A 17,482-nucleotide genomic window follows, 5' to 3' on the forward strand; every position below is an offset into this window, starting at 1 on the left:
TAGATATTGCCAGTGGTGTCTATCTGTTATTCAATGACATATACTACCTTCCTAGAGATTCTCAGGTATTTAGTGAGGATTCCATTTAATCAATAGTATTCTTTTAGGGGATGGGAAGGTGGCTCATTGGGAGAGTGTTACCTTGCATACATGAGTCCCGGTTTCGATTCCTCAGCAACACATGATCAGAAAACGCTGGGAATGGCATTGTGTCTCACATGGTACCGCCCTAACCCTGAGCTGAAAAGCTGAGGGATAACGCCCAGGTCCGAGTTCAGTCCACACTACTCTACTGACAAAACACACACACACACACACACACACACACACACACACACACACACACACACACATACCCATACACAATGTATTCTTTTAATGCATAATAAACTATAAATTAAAATCAATCCACATCTTGTGAATACTGGATTTAGTTTTTGCTAGACTAATTGACAAACTACTCATCCAACCATAACATTGATCACATTCCTCTGGTGTTCCTATGGACAGGCAATAGTTTCTTACATTCTCCAGCCCTTTGTAAGTGGCAAGAACGGGATTCAAACTCAGGGCCTAGGTGTGCAGATGGACCTATGGCTTTGCTGGCAGCCCACTGACAGCAGTGCCAGGTGACCTACAGGTGGCAGTCGTGTCATTTGGACTTGGGATGGTCACCATGCATGGAAGGAAAACCGAGAAACCTCTAACTGTTTGCAATTCGTGGCTATTTTTCCTTGTATTTTCTTTTTTTCTTTTTCCTGTCAGCCATGAGGCCCAGGCTCCCAGGATGGGCTGTGGGTCCAAAGGCTGCACAAACCCAGCCTAAGCTGATGGAAGCTAAGGCAGAGTTGCCACGACCTAAGTTCAAATCCCGTGCTTGGCAAAATAAATAAATAAATACATACATACATACATACATACATACATACATACATACATACATACATACATACATACATACATAGAAAATAAAATAAAATGAATTTTAAAAATTTAAAAATACTAATGGTGCTCTCTGGCTTGGATTTCATGCTCGTATTTTTCTGCCCGGCCTGGGATTTGCACTTGGAGTCTGGGAAAATCTAATGCACTCTGGGGGATGGAGAAACTCACCCTCTTTGAATACAAGCAATTCAGGCCTGTTCCCTAGACATGAATTCAATGCCAACCCTGTTAATTAACATCCATCCACATTTGAAATGATTAATATCTACATATTTATGTTTACTGCATATTGCTTTGAGTGTGTTTATTTTTTGTATTATTAATTCATTATATTTGTTGACTATTAATACACTTATAACACGTATTAAATTTATTACATCTTATGAAAATTATACAGATTTGCATATGTATTATATATCTTATTCAGACCCAGTTCATTCACAGAAATTTTATAGTAGATGATCCCATGCCAAGAAAAACACAAAGAATACACTAACCAAAGTCTAAATTATCCCTAGGGACCCCAGTGGCTCACATATTTAATCCTAGCTACTCAGGAGGCTGAGAACTGGAAGATGAAATTTCAAAGCCAATGAAGGCAGAAAAGCCTGAGAGACATCATCTCCAATTAAGTGGCAAAATGCCAGGCTACAGGTATAGCTGAAGTGGTAGAAAATCAGCTATGAACAACGAAGCCAAGGAAGAGCAAGCTGAGTTCAAATGTGAGGAGAGGGGGTTGGGAGAACAGAGAACAAAACAATACACAAATCCCACCTAATTTATGGTACCAACCAAACTGAAAAGAAAAATGAAGCTTTTTCATTTGTATAAATTTACATGAGCACATATGCTCTTAGGTACACTTTAAAGCTATGTTTTTAATAATATATATACATATATAATTTAATAATGCATATATATATATTTATTTATTTAAAAGTTTCTTTTCTCAGAATCCATCTTTAAGAAGTTTTTTCATGTGACTGGCACATGTGACTCATGCCTATAATCCTAACTACTCAGGAGGCTGTGATCTGAGTTTGGCGGTTCAAAGTCAGCCCAGGCAGAAAAGTCTGTGAGACTCTTATCTCTAATAAACCACTAGAAAACCGAAGTGGCACTGTGACTCAAGCAGTAGATCGCTTGCCTTGAGCTGAAGAGCACAGGGATAACCCCTGAGTTCAAACCACAGGACCCCCCAAAAAATGTTTGTTCCTGCAGATCATAAAATTCTAACATTCTGAGCTTTAGGAAACTTTTCTGCCAGGGTCTTATGCTCTTTAGGAAAGTACTCCACTACTGAGATACATCACAGTCCCATTGTTTTCGTTTTTCATTTTACAATCCAGTTTATTCCCAAAATGCTTAGAAGTATCTACTGTCCTCACAGAAGTGAGGTTTTATTCAGAAATCTTACCTTTTGTGCTATGAGGACTCCCCTAGTGTATTTCATGGTAGGCACTGAGGAAAACTCATACGACACAAATGCAGAGAGTTTATAATTGTAGAAAAAACTCTAAATAGAAATAAATTCAACTGCCCCGATCTTCTAGGGAGAAATGTCCTTATTTTCATTCTCACTCTTCAGGGCAGATGGTCAAAATAGAAACACCAATGTGCTATGCTGAAATGTAAAAGTTTAGACCCCTTTTTTGAAAAACTCTCATATGATAAAATCGATATGTATCAAATAAAGGTGAAGTGAACTTAAAAAATATTAAAAATGCTAATGAAGCTCCCTGGCTTGGAATGTGTATCATAAATTGTCTGCAAGTCCTGGAATTTGAACCCGGGGTCTGGGTAACTCTATTGCACTGTCAGGGAAGGGGAAGCTCGCCCTGCTTGAAGACCAGTAAGTCATGCCTATTCCCTAGGCCTGAATTCAAGCCCCAGACCTGGAAAACATACTCCTTATATACATTTTAAAGATAGGATTGAACTTCCATACAGATGTTCAGTCTATATTATGTTTGGTGTGGTTATACATTATATTTTTTTTCATTTATTTACCATTTATTTTACTGACACTTATGCATCCTAACTAGGTATTACATTGTTTACATGCTATCATATACCATCTAGATTTGTAGATGTGTTCTCCATCATGCCTGACACGCAGAACTCTTCCAGAAAAGGAAAACAGGTGTCACATTTGGCTTTTTACTCCAAGATTAAATTTTTGGCAGTGCTGCGATCTGAACTCAGGGCCTAACAGGTCCAATTCATGAATGGGTGAGTGTGAGCACAACAGCCTCTAGCCAATGAAGCTGTGAGGTGGTTCCTAGGTGCTGAGATCGTGATCCAGGATTAGCCAAAACAGCGATACAAGGATAGGCAGACAGTAGTATACACATAAATATATGTTGGTAAAAAGCACCATAGCCTCCTATCTATGATTGAATGACATATACTACATTCTTCCCAACTCTTAGGTATTTATTATAACACAATTAATGGAATGCTATTCTTTTCATGCTTAATAAAGCATGAAATTAAGATCAATCAGTGTCCTAGGATTATTGCATCCAATTTTAGGCTTGACCAATGCACAAACTTCTCATTCAATTGGTATTCCTATGCATAGGAATGAGTGTCTTGTGATCTCCTGCCACTGGTAATTGTCAGGACCTGGATTTGAATACAGGTCCTATTTTGACAGGTTGGCCTATGGCTTCCCTGCTAATCCGCCAGCCCTCAGGAATGGCAAGTCAGGTGTACTTTGCACCCATGGCATTCAGACCCAGGATGGTCACCGTGCAAAGATTAAAAAAAAAAAATTAAACCCCCATCCCTCTGCAGCTTGCCACTTTTTGTGCTATCCCACTTTTTTTCTTTCCGCAAGCCCTGTGGGCCTAGGATTCCAGGATTGGTTTTGGGTCCCGAGGCTGCACCTAGCCTAGGGTGATCAAAGCTGAGGCAGAGTTGCCACGACCTGAGTTCAAGCCCTAAAAAAGCCACAAAAAAGAAAAAAATAAAAAAAGATTATTTAACTAAATTAAAAAAATAGAGCTCTCTGGTTTTGAATTTCTGCCAGTTTTCTTTCCTAGACTGGGATTTGAACTCAGGAACTTGTAGCAATGTGAGGGAAAGTGCAGATTTGTTACTATTTGAGTTCAAACACCGTGCCAAGCCAAAACTAAAAAATTAAGTCACTGAGCTTGGTAGGGGGAGTAGTTGTGGAGATGGGAGGTAAAGGATGGTACGGGGAAAACAAAGGAGAAGGTAACAATGCTCAATAGGAAATATACTCATGACCTTGCTCATGTAACTGTGACCATTCTGTACAACATTTTTACAATAAAAAACATACAAAAAAGAAACCATGTAGTATTTTGAGAAGCACTTTGGGGGTAAGGGGAGGATGTCTGAATAGATGTACAAAATTCTACACTGCTTTTTATTTAATGTTCAGTATGGAATTGAATAAGCATAACTGCTTCCATTAAAAGATTAAGTCACTGTCTTGGAACTGGGGCCAGTATTTCTACCATTGTTGGGATTTGATCTCACTGTCCAGGTAACTCTTTTGTACCATGAGTAAAGGAAAAATTTACTGTCCTTGAGGAAAAGAAATTGAGGCTAGAATGTGTTTCTAATGCATTTATAAGATTATTTTATTGTTGCTTTGTATGTCCCTCCCCCACAGTGTAACCCCCGCTTTCACTATATTTGATGTCAGTATAACATGTGGAGGAGATGGGGACAAACAAGTTGTTTAAGGATTCAGGTGGACCTGTTGCAACAATGAGAAGTACAAAATGTCATGTCAAAATCAGCTTTACAATGTCGGTGTGGGGGGGAGGGGGGTATAATTGGGTGGGGGGAGGGGGGAGGCTGGGAAGGGAGGTGAAGGGTAAACAAAGGAGGAGGCTGCAATGCTTGGTAAGAAATGTATGCATTATCGTGCCCATGTAATTGTAGCCCCTCTGTACAGTATGTTCTCAAATAAAATAAAATAATATTAAATTTAAAAAAATGTGAAAAAAAAGAAATGTACTCATTACCTTACTCATGTAACTGTAACTCCTCTGTACAATATTTTTACAATAAAAATACATATTTTTAAAAAAAAAAAATTAAAAAAAATTTAAAAAAAAAAGAAAAGAAATTCAGGCTAGAGTTCCCATGGAGTGAATGAAGGCCCTGCAATGGAAAAGATATTTCTATACATGTGTAGTAGATGATATATACGTACATATGTATGTTTATTACATGTTATGATTTTCATTATTGATTTTGTATTTATTTTATTTTTTATTTGATTCATTTTTATTGTTTATTTTATTTATATTATTCAAATTTACATTTTGCACATCTATTATAAAATTATACACAATAATTTAGGACATTGACTCATTTATCATTAAAACTTTTTGTGTTGAAACATGATACATAATTAAATGGAGGTATTTGTCACAGTCTTCTCACGTTTAGAGTCTCTTCCAAGAATGAGCTTTGTCTTATTTATCTTTGGACACCTTCCTATAGGGGTGTTTTTAGATGATTTATATTGAGAAGGCTTTCTTGAGGACAGGAAACTTGTGGCATAAAATTGTAAGGGGGAAGCTAGAAATGTGGCTTAGTGCTAAAGAGCTCACTCACCATGCATGAATACCAGAGTTTGAATCCTCAATGCCACATATTCAAAAAATGCCAGATGAAGTGGAGTGGCTCAAGTGGTAGAGTGCTAGCCTTGAGAAAAACAATCCCCAGGACTGTCAAAAACAATAGGCCAGATGCTGGTGGCTCACACCTGGAAAACTACCTTCTCATGAGGCTGAGATTTGAAGACCACAGTTCAAGACAGCCTAGGCAAGAAAAGCCCGTTAGACTCTTATCTAAAAAATCCCATGTAGAGCTGTGGCTCAAGTGGTAGAGAGTTAGACATGACTGAATTGTTCAGAGACAGTGGCCAGGGTTGATACAAGACACACAACTGGAAAAAATTGAGGGTTAATCAAAGTATTTTTCCTATTTGCTAATTATGACAATATTCTCTGGAAAATCAACACTAATATACACCAGAATTGGAGTCAGACCTCCAGGCTTAAGTGTAGCAGATCCATATGCCCAGCCTCACTGACTCTAGCATTGTAACCTTGTGTCCACAGGGTTCTGAAAGGTCCAATGTTGAAAGGCTTAATATGCTCCCCAAACCCTTTTGTGATAAGCAGTTGACTTGTATTGTTAATGTCATTACTCATCTGAACCTAACAGAGCACCAGTAGCTCTTGCCCATCACCCTAGCTCAGGAGGCTGAGGTCTCAGGATCACACTGAAGACAGCCAGGGCAGAAAATTCTGACACTCTGACTTCCACATCTGCAAAGTCAGATGTTCAAGAGCTTCTTGTTTTTCCCTTGGTGATGAGAAGTTACTCTAAATGTTCTTAGTGTTCTTGACCCATTGCCCCATCCTGGGTTCAAATGAAGTTCTCAGGATCCAAGCCCTGGCACAGTCAGCAGCAAGAACTCCAGTATAACACTGTATTTGAAGGACAGAAAACAATTTCAAAAGCCAGAACAAGGAGGCAGAATATACACACTCAACAGGAAAGTTAGCTGCAACACCACTTCATTCATTCCAGGGACAGCCAGCAATGGGGGAAACCTGAAATATTTGTTACAGGTACGCCAGGATCAGCCTTTTCTCAGCTTCCTCAAAAAATGACTAACCTTCCTCACTCAGGTGAAGAGAGCTTCAGGCTATCTTTAGGTTACCCCAATAGAGAGCCAGTTTAGTGAGGGAGAGAGGAGGAACAGAGTAGAAAAGCCCTGCTCTCTGGTCTTAGGGAGTGGGTGTTTTACTCTCCATCTATCAGATTTGAAGGACCTTCTTCTACCTCTGCCAGTCTTTTCTCCTTCCTTCATTCTCCACATCATTAATGCTAATCCCCAGTCCAAGGTGAGGCAGGGTAATTTCTCTTTTGTCCCCAAGCAGCTGAGTTAGAACCTGGTTCTACCCTCTTGGCTCTGCGGCATTCGGCTGCCTGAGAAGTGGTAAAGAGACATTTTTCCTGCTTTGTGGTTGTGTGAAGGTGATGCTGGTGTCCGGGCACACTGCAGAAGCTTCATGACTGGGAATTGTTCCCTTCTTTCCTCCTGAAGTCCAAGACCAGATTCATCTATCATTTTTCTATCTATCTATCTATCTATCTATCTATCTATCTATCTATCTATCTATCTATCTATCTATCTATCTATCTATCTATCTATCTATCTATCTATCTATCTATCATCATCATCATCATCATCATCATCATCATCTATTGACCTTTCTTTCTTTCTTTCTTTCTTTCTTTCTTTCTTTCTTTCTTTCTTTCTTTCTTTCTTTCTTTCTTTCTTTCTTTCTTTCTTTCTTTCTTTCTTTCTTTCTTTCTTTCTTTCTTTCTTGTGTATCTATCTATGTACCAACTTACCTACCTAACTAACTACCTAACAACCTAACTACCTACTTATTTATCTCTTTGACATTTCTTGGGCTGAACTCAAGGCCTGAGCATTGTCTCTAGCACTCTGCTACTTGAGCCACAGCACCAATTCTGGATTTTTCTGTGTATGTGTTACTGAGGAATCGAACCCAGGGCCTCTTGAATGCTAGGCAAGCACTCTCCCACTAATCCACATTCCCAGCCCCCTCATCTTTTTTCTTAATGGTAGTTTTTACATATATATGCTACCATTTTGTGTCCCCAAATATAATTTTCTGAACACCGCTTATTTCTATGAACTCTGATCTTCTTTCCCCTGCCTGATTTGTGACTGCTCCTGCATTGGCCTCATAATAAAATGTAAATAAAGGCTGCTGAGAGCTTCAGTGTGCATCATATAAGGAAATAGGCCTAGAATCCTGGAAGAGAAAATCAATGGAGCTGAAATGAAGAAAATGATGCAGTATGTACAATGAGCATATCTAAAACATAAATCTGTAAATAAAAGCAGAAGTTTTGCATACAGCCTCTTTGCACTTAGGGAAGTAATATACACACGGTATGTAAGTAGGACACTGATACATAAACTTGGCCTTCTCTTTTTGAATTTTCTTTTGTGGCCATCCTATTGCTTAAACTGAGGAAGTGATGCAATCCTCAGCTGTTTTTCACAAGGCTGAGTTTCTACCATTGGCACAGCTCCACTTCCAGCCATCTGGTTCTTCAATGGACATAAGCACCTCTCAGGCTTTCCTGCCTGGTCTGGCCTGTATCGCCTGCTTGTCTTTCTCTCTCAAAGCTGGAGCTCTACCCTTTAGGCCACTGCTCCACTTCTGGTTTTCTGGTTTATTGGAGACAATAAACCTTTCCTGCTAGGGATGGCTTTGAATGGAGATCTTCTGAGGAGGCTTCAAGTGTATTTCCTCAGGGATTCATCTAGGAGCTGCTCCACCCAAACCTTTAGTCTAAATCTCGATAGGTACTAGAGAAAAACGGAAACAGGAACATGCTTCTAGTGTGTCCTAGATACTTAAGGTTGGAGATACAAAACCATCATAATTATTAGATCATTTTATAGGCAAAAGGAGCAATGCAGATATTATAAGGATCTCTCCAGCTTTCGGTCCTCATATCCTGAGACAGTAAATTCATGCAGCTCTATGCTAAGTGACAGAACTTGCATGTCCTGTGGATATTTGCTCCTAAATCCTGTAACACTCATTTCTCACTTTTGGCTTCAACCCTGTAACCAGAGGGTAAGATGAATAGATAAAATACTCTCATAGAAAGCAGGTGTAAAGAACATTGGGTAGTTTACTTATAAGTCTCAACCATAGGAATGACCTTATTAAGAAGTAAGTCCAGATTATAAAACAAAGAAGAAAAAAAAAGAAGGTGAAAGTGCCTGCTGACTATAATCCCAGCTCCTCAGGAGGCTGAGATGTAGAGAATTTGAGTTTGAAACCAGCCAGTGTAAGAAAGTCCTTGACAATGTTATTCCTAAGAGATCACAGAAAAACCCAGAAGTGGGCTTGTGACTCAAGCTTAATGCAGTACCCTTGAGCAAAAGGAGCTCTTGGACCAGGCCTAGGCTCATAGTTCAAACCCAGGACTAGCCCCCTCAAAAAAAACTGTACCTCAATTTCTTTTTGTATGTATGGATGTATTCCTCTAGGTGAAACTCCTGAGTAGGTATGATGAGTGGCACCAAGCAGGGAAAATTGTATTCAATACAATGAGTTCATAACACAGAGACTGCTTTTATGATATTGCATGTTCCAGGGCTCCCTTCACTGCTCCCAATGTAGCCTGAGGGGTTCTCTTCATCACAGGCCTGCTGGAAGAAGTCTCCCTCATTGTCTGGAAAGGAACACAAAAGACCTCACTCCTGTACAGCTGTGTACCAAATAACTCCATCTGGGCCAATTAGTGAAGCTGTGTGGGCGGGCTCTGAATGTCAGGAGAAAAAGGCCTGTTTTTACCCTTAGCTATCTCTCTTCCCAGTGCTCTGTTTTAACAGGAGACCTTCATTTTTGCTACCTCCCATTGCAGGCCAAGTTCTGTGCTCTTATCCTGCCTTTATGAGACTATATTCCAGTGTACAGATACAGTGCTCAATATAATTCAGGAATCCTTCAGGCAGACAACTAGGGCACTGAACATAATGAAACGTTTCATTGTCGGCAATGATGGGCCTATAATGTTTCTCTTAGGTTTCCAGAACCTTGGGAAATCCAAGCAAATGTAGAACATCACAAAGCTTCTTGTCATCTAGGACTGGTGAAGCTCATCAGGTTTTCAAACCTTTGCCCTCTCCTAGTTGGGCCTTGGGTGGCTAGGTTTTGAGGTTAAACATAGGGCCTGGGTGCTGACCATGAGATCAGAGCTGAAGTCTAGTGCTTTACCACTTTGTCACAGCTTCACTTCTGCTTTCTCTCTGTGTGTGAGTGTGTGTATGTGCATGTGCGTGTGCATACACTAGTCCTGGAGCTTGAACTCAAGACATGAGCACTGTACCTAGTTTCTCTTGTACAATGGATGTTCTCTCCCACTTGAACCACAGAGCCCCTTCAAGCGCTTTCCTAGTGATGTGGTTCTGAGAAATCAAGCCCAGGGTTTCATATATGCAAAGCACTCTACCCCTAAGGCACATTCCCAGCCCTCTACTTCAAGTGTGTTAGTTTGTTTCTGTCTTTTTTTGTTGTTGTTGTCATTGTCGGAGTTGAAATCTGAGCCTGGAAGCTGTCCCTGAGCTCTTCAGCTCAAATCTTGTGCTCTACCACTTGAGCCACAGAGCCACTTCTGGTTTTCTGGTGGTTCATTGGCGCTAAATGTCTCAAGGACGTTCCTGCCCAAGCTAACTTTGAACCATGATCCTCAGATCTCATCCTCCTGAGTAGCTAGGATGATCGGCATGAGCCACAAGCACCCAGCTTCCACTTCAGGTCTCTTAGTGGTGAATAAAATATAATAGTCTCATGGTACCTTTTGTGTCAGGGATAGTTTGGAACCCAGACCTCAGATTCTTGAGAAGGCAGGATGACAGACCTCGGTTATAGAACCCTAAGCTGTGACAATCTGCTGCAAGGGGGTCCTTGGCTCTGTGTTGTGAGTGCTAACCATGAGCCCAAGAGGTATGGGTCAGTGCCTAATCCCTGAGTTCAAGGTTCATGACTTAGAAAATAACAAGACAAAACAATTGTCTCCTGTAGACAACTCACTAGTCTTCAGTAATACATAATTTTGTCCCTGCCCTGGGGACAGATCTGAGTCTCAATATTCTTTTCTGCATAGTCATGTCAGTTGGAGTTCTTACAAGGACAAGATGAAAGTATGCACCCTTTGAAGAACAAAATACATAACACTTTTTTTTGTCGGTCATGGGCCTTGAAATCTGGGCCTGAACACAGTCCTTCAGCTCTTCAGCTCAAGGCTAGTGCCCTACCACTTGAGCTACAGCGACACTTCCAGTTGTCTGGTGGTTTATTGGAGATCAGAGTTTCAGTGACTTTCCTGCCAGGGCTGGCTTTGAACCACTATCCTCAAATCTCAGCCTCCAGAGTAGTTAGGAGTAGAGGCGTGAGCCACTGGTGCCCGGCTCCAAATAACCCTCTTTACAGGACTCAGCGCACAGCATCCTGTGAAAGACTCATCACCCAGCACCCAATGCAAGATTCAGCACACTGCACCCTGTGAAGGACTCAGCACATAGCATCCTGTGCAGGACTCAGCACACAGCACCCCGTGAGGGCCCCAGCATTCCAGGAAGGACTCATCACATAGATGCATCCCACAAGCTGTCATTAGTATTAGGGTGCTTTCATCAGTATCACCATTCTTTCAGAAACACATCACAAACTGCGCAAAGTTCACATCTAATGATTCAGAGGAGCATTTTTGGGGGGGAGTCAGCCACAGGGATTGCACTGAAATGTTGGGGGTACTGTCCTAAGATCTTTTGCTCAAGGCTAGAGATCTATCACTTTGATCCACAGCTCAGAGTTTCACAGACATCCCGCCAGGACTGGGTTTTAAATACACCAGTGTCAGATCTCAGCTCCCGACTAGCTTGGATGACAGGGATGAGCAAGCCAGCAGCATCTGGTTCTCTGGGGCTGAGTTGCAGTCGTATACCTCTGACTAAGTCAGGTTAGATGGCAGCTGTCAGAACCAGACTCCCGGCTTGCTCTGTGATGAGGTATTTGAAGTCCTATCCTTATAGAGTTGCAGTCACAACATTCAATATTTTTTCATGCCCATCCTGGACCTTGAGTAAGAGTCTAGACACAGTCCCTAGGCTTTATGCTCAAAGCTAATGCTCGACTGCTTGAGCGAGAGCACAACTTCTGGATTTTTATGTGTTTGTGGTAGTGAGGAATGGAATCCAGGGCTTTTTATGTACTAGCTATCATTATACCACTGAGCCCCAGGAGTGACAAGTGTATGAACAGATAAATGTGTAGATTGGCATATATGTATATGTATATACATATATATATACACATATATGTATGTATAAGACAATAGAAATGTGTCTGTATATAATGAAATTACATATATTATATTACTATCCATTATTGACATTCAAATTATTCCTTCCACTTTTAAGTATTATGGTTGAATACAAAGTAAAGTATTAATTGAAAATTAATCAATGTAATAAAATTGTTGTGTATAATTTTACATGGATGTACATGGAAATGGGTTTCTTGGAATCTCCCGCCAATATTTAGTGGCAGCCCTGGGATTCAACCTCCAGGCCTAAGTTATGGTTTTGGTTATGGCGTCCCTAATAGCCAGCCAAACATCAGCATGAAATGTCATGTACACTTTCAGTGCTTTGTCATTTACACGCAAGATGGTCCCAACGCAAAGGGAAGAAAAGTAAAACCACCTTCTTGAATTTCTCTATTTCATCCTTTTCCTATTTATTTTATTTCTTGCCAACCCCAATATTTGAACTTGGGTCCTAGAATCCCAGGGCCAGCTGTGGCAGAGAAGCCAAGACCTGAGTTCAAACCCCGTGCTTGGCAAAAAAATAATGAAATAAAATCAGCCCATGACTTGGAATTTGCACCATTTTTCTGGCAGGCCTGGGATTTGAACTCAGCATCTGGGTATCTCTGTGTCACTGTGGGTGAAGGGGAAGCTCATCCTCCTTGAAGACAAGAAATTCAAACCAGTTCCCAGGGCCTGAATTGAAGCTCCAGCACTGGAAAAAATACACACATGAGTTTAGTGAATATGATGTTTATTACCCTTATTCATTTATTGTTATTACACATATAGCATTTCATTTATTACATCTTATCATACATGATATATTTGCATATGAATTATACATCATACTGAGACCCAGGACTTTTTTTAAAGAAAAAAATGTGTCAAAAGTATCTTCTTACTACATGAATATGTTTTTGGCAATGCTGGGATTTCAACTCATGGCATACAATGTTCAATACATAAATGGGGTCAAAGTCTTAGCACACCAACCTCTGGAAAACTGAGATGCCAGGAAGTTCTAAGGACCTGTTTCCTGTTATCAAGCCACAGTAGTTCCCAATATATATATATATAAATATACATATATATACATATATATGTGTGTGTGTAGATTGCTCTGTGTATATATATATATATATATATATATATATATATATATATATATATATATATATATACAGAGAGAGAGAGAGAGAGAGAGAGAGAGAGAGAATGTGAGGATATTATTAAATTTTATATATATAGTTACCAATAATTAGTTATTAAGTTATGTCTCCATTTAATGATATAGAGTTACCAATAATTAGTTATTAAATTATGTCTCCGTTTAATGAAGTATGATGGTTGAATAATTATGAAAGCATTAATTAAAAATTAATCAATATCCTTCCATTAGGGAAATCATAACATGGTACTAGAATGGAAGATATAAATCCAATGATTTATGTGTGGCTTTCTAAAATAGAATCATGAATTAACTGCAAATTTAATTACTTTTATAACATTCCATTATCCTTCACATAAATAGGAATGAGTTTGTCAGGATCTCCCTCCATTTCTGTGTGGCAGTCCTGGGGTTCAAACTCCAGGCCTGGGAAGTTTACTTCAAATGCAAACCATTGGAATGACACTGAAGATTTCAGATTGTCATGATTAAAAAAAGAACAAGAAGAATCAAAGAAAGCCAGGTGTCAGTGGCTCCTGTTTGTAATCCTAGCTCCTCAGGAGCCTGAGATGTAGAGAATGCCAATTTGAATTCAGCCAGGGCAGGTAAGTCTGCAAAACTCTTATTTCTAAGAGATCACAGGAAAATATCCTCATGTGTTGGGGCTGTGGCTCAAGGGCAGAGTGCTACTCTTGAGAAAGAGGAGATTATAGATAAGGCCTAGGTTCATATTTCAACCTGAGACCTGCCAAAGAAAAAAAGAAGGCAGTAATTCCATGTCTCTGTGTATGTATGGATGATGTATAGATGATATGCATTCAGCAGGCTGCCCATGACCAGACCCCCAACATGTGAATGCTGGGACAAGCCCTCAGAGAGTACTAAGCCAGTAGCTTGAACAAAGCATCCTTCTCTGCCATTTAATAACTGAAGCCCAGAAGGCTTGCCTTGGCTGGTGTATTCAACAGGTTAGTTATGTTCTGGCTGATGTGTCCGATTGGGACATCTAGCAGCCAGCCACTGCCTCCAGGGAGACCACTGTTCCTAGGCTGTAGGTATTGTGGAAGTTTCTGGCTCCATATTCCCTATCCCTCTGTAGGACGTGAGCCTAGATCTCTGGGGCCTGGTGGCTATCACTCATTCATCATTCCTCATTGCCGAGTCCCACTCTGGTCCGAAATCCTGGCAAAGATTTGAAATGCCCATCGATTTCTGTGCTGAAAAGAGTATGCCAATAAATCCCACCCTCATAGTTCCTGTTAGAAATAATCCTTGGGCTGTGAATGTGGCTAAGTGGTAGAGTGCTTACCAAGCAAGCATGAAGCCCTGGGTTGGATTCCTCAGTATCACATAAACAGAAACAGCCAAAAGTGTCACTGTGGCTTCAGTGATAGAATGTAGCCTTTAGCAAAAGCAGCTCGGGAACATGCCTAGACCCTGAGATCAAGCCACAACACTGGCAAAAAAAATGTGAGCTTGGCGAGACATACACTTCTGGAACTCAGAGGAGAGCCAAGGTAGGTAAGAGGTAGAGGGCAGGTGGTGGTGCCTCAGCCCTGTAATAATAGCACTCAGGAAGTTGAGATGTGAAGATTATAACTGCAAGCCTGTGCAGGCTGGAAAGTCTATATGAGACTCTTTTCTCCACTTAAGCACCTAAAAAATCCAGAGCTGTGGTACAAGTAATAGAATGCTATCCTTGAGCATAAAACACAGGGATAACTTCAAGGCCATGAATTCTAACCCCAGGACTGGCACCCCCCCCCCCAGACAAACACACCAAGATAGAGCATTTGACAGTCAGCCTGCACTAGTTCGATCTCTAGCAACTCAGTATTAAAAAAAAAGTGAGAGAAAGGAAGGAAAGTCTTGCTCCAGGAGGTGATAGGACCAGTGCCAAAATTCCACAGGAGTTCTAAGATGTGGAACAGGTCAGAGGGCCTAAGGAAGAAGGTGCAGAGCATGTGCAAAGGTCCTGAGGGGTGGTGTAGAGCAGGTGGTGTGGGTGGAATGAAGGTTCTATGGCCTCAGACAAGTCTGGCAGAACACTGAAGGCTGAGTCAAGGATTGTACTTGAGTCACAGGTAGGGCAGAGGGTGGCGTCCCAGAATGGGGATCAGGGGAAGATTAGCTTGACTTTTTACCAAAGACCCCAGCCAATTTCTGTGGCTGGAAGCCTATTTTATACAGCTCCTGACCTTCAGGCCCCCTTTGCATGGAGGAATCAAGGCAAATGAAGGGAAGAACTCTTGCTCAAGAGAAGCTTCTACCCAATGACTCCAGTGGCTCAACCCCTGTAAATCCTAGCTATTCAGAAGTCTGAGATCAGAGATCGTTGGTCAAAGCCAGCACAGTGGAGGAAAATTAGTGACACTCTTCTATCCAATGAACTACCAAAATCCAGAAATCAAGCTGTGGCTCAAGTGGTAGAGTACCAGCCTTGAGGGAAAAAGTTAAGAGACCAGAGCCCAGACCCTGAGTTCAAGCCCCGGTATTGGCACAGAAAAAATAAAGGAAGTTTTCAGGAGATCCCAGTCCACTGTGGTGAAAGGCCATTATCAGCTGGGCACCTGTGGCTCGTGCCTGTCATCCTAGGTATTCAAGCCTGAGACCTGAGCATCAATCAAAATTAAAAGCTAGCTTGGGCAGTCTTATGTCCAATGAATCACCAAAAAGCTGGGAAGCAGACCTACAGTACTTCAAGTGGTACAGCACCAACCTTGTGAAAACAAGCTAAAGGATAGCACCTAGGCTCTGAGTTCAAGTCCCGGTAAACACACACACACACACACACACACACACACACACACACACACACACACACACACAATAACATCCTTAACAGGTGCCCGTGGCTTATACCAGCAATCCTAGTTACTCAAAAGTCTGAGATCTTAGGATGGCAGTTTGAAGCTAGAACAGGCAGGAAAGTCCATGAGATTCTTATCTCCACTAAACTACTAAAAAAAGATGAAAGGTGAGCTCTGGTTTAAGTGGTAGAATGTTAGCTTTGAGCAAAAGAAGCTCGGGGACATTGCCTAGGCCCTGAGCCCCAGCTCTAAGATTTTTTTTTAAACTCATCCTTTGCCACCCCCAAAGGACATAAATCCTGATTTTGGTCATCCTAGACCTCACATCCACTCCTGCCACTTCCACAGTACTGCCACAATTGGCCGGTGTGTGTCCAACACTGGGTTAAGAAGTGAAAGTACGTAAGGGGGTGTATAGCCAGGTCAACACTAATCCCCCAAAACAATGAGGTATTGGCCATACCAGTCTCTCATCCCCCAGTTTTCTGGTCCTGGAATCTAAAGTTTGTGCCTCTGTATTCTGAGCATTTGCAATTTTTTAGAAGGACCTGAGAGGCCCAGTTGGGACCGGAAGATAGACTGTCCTGTGATAAAGTACATTTACATTTCCTAGAAACTGACCTATACTTCCAAGCCACCTTGTCCTCACCTCCCATGTAGCCCTAGATCCTCCTTGCTTGGGCAGCCTTCAGTCAGCTGTCAATCTCGAGTTGGCCAGAGCCACCAGCAATCCCTGATTCCCCATTCCACTGCCAGCCTGATGAGAGGGATGTGCAGTCAGAGGCCCAGCTGAGGAAAAGGATAGGACATCGCATGACTGAGGCCCTCCCTCTCAGGCAGAGGAGACCAAATGCCAGCTGGCATCACTGACCCAGAATCCCCTGGAGGCTGCCAAATATTGCAACAGCGAGACTTGTGCCCTAGAGAAAAGTTGGAACACAGACCTGTGGCAATTTAGGACTCATTGTAGACCCTGATAGGGGGCTAAAAGTAAGGTCGGTGTGAAGGAGGGGCACCATCTGAGGTCAGAAAGAGGCAGACCAGCAACCAGGAAGGGGACAGAAAAAGACGAGGGAAAATTACACACACACACACACACACACACACACACACACACACACACACACACACACACACACACACACACACACACACACACACACACACACACACACGGATATTCCAAGCCCTTAGCAGTTCCTGAGAACAATACGATGAAATCCCTCTATTAGGATCACATCCAACCCCTGAGAAGATGGCACTATCATACTCAGACTAACTGTAGACACAGCATTTAGCCTCTCATAGCTGGAATGCTCATAACCCAGCATGGAATTTCCTACCGTACACACTGCAATGTGGAAAACTCAGCCAACTTCTTTGTTTATTGTTGGTCATGGGGTTTGAACTCTGGGTCAGGGCACTGTCCTTCAGCTCTTCAGCTGAAGATGAGCACTCTACAATTTGAGCCATAGTGCCGTTTCCTGTTTTTTGGTGGCTCATTGGATATAAAGACCCACAGACTCTCCTGCCCAAGCTGGCTTTGAACCATGGTCTTTACATCTTAGCTTTATGAGTAGCTAGGATGACAGTTGTGAGCCACAGCAGCCGCCAGATTCATCCATCTTCA

The sequence above is a fragment of the Dipodomys merriami genome, unplaced genomic scaffold (assembly GCF_024711535.1).
Source record: "Dipodomys merriami isolate MVZ:Mamm:240054 unplaced genomic scaffold, mDipMer1.0.p SCAF_624, whole genome shotgun sequence".
NCBI classification, from domain to species: domain Eukaryota; kingdom Metazoa; phylum Chordata; class Mammalia; order Rodentia; family Heteromyidae; genus Dipodomys; species Dipodomys merriami.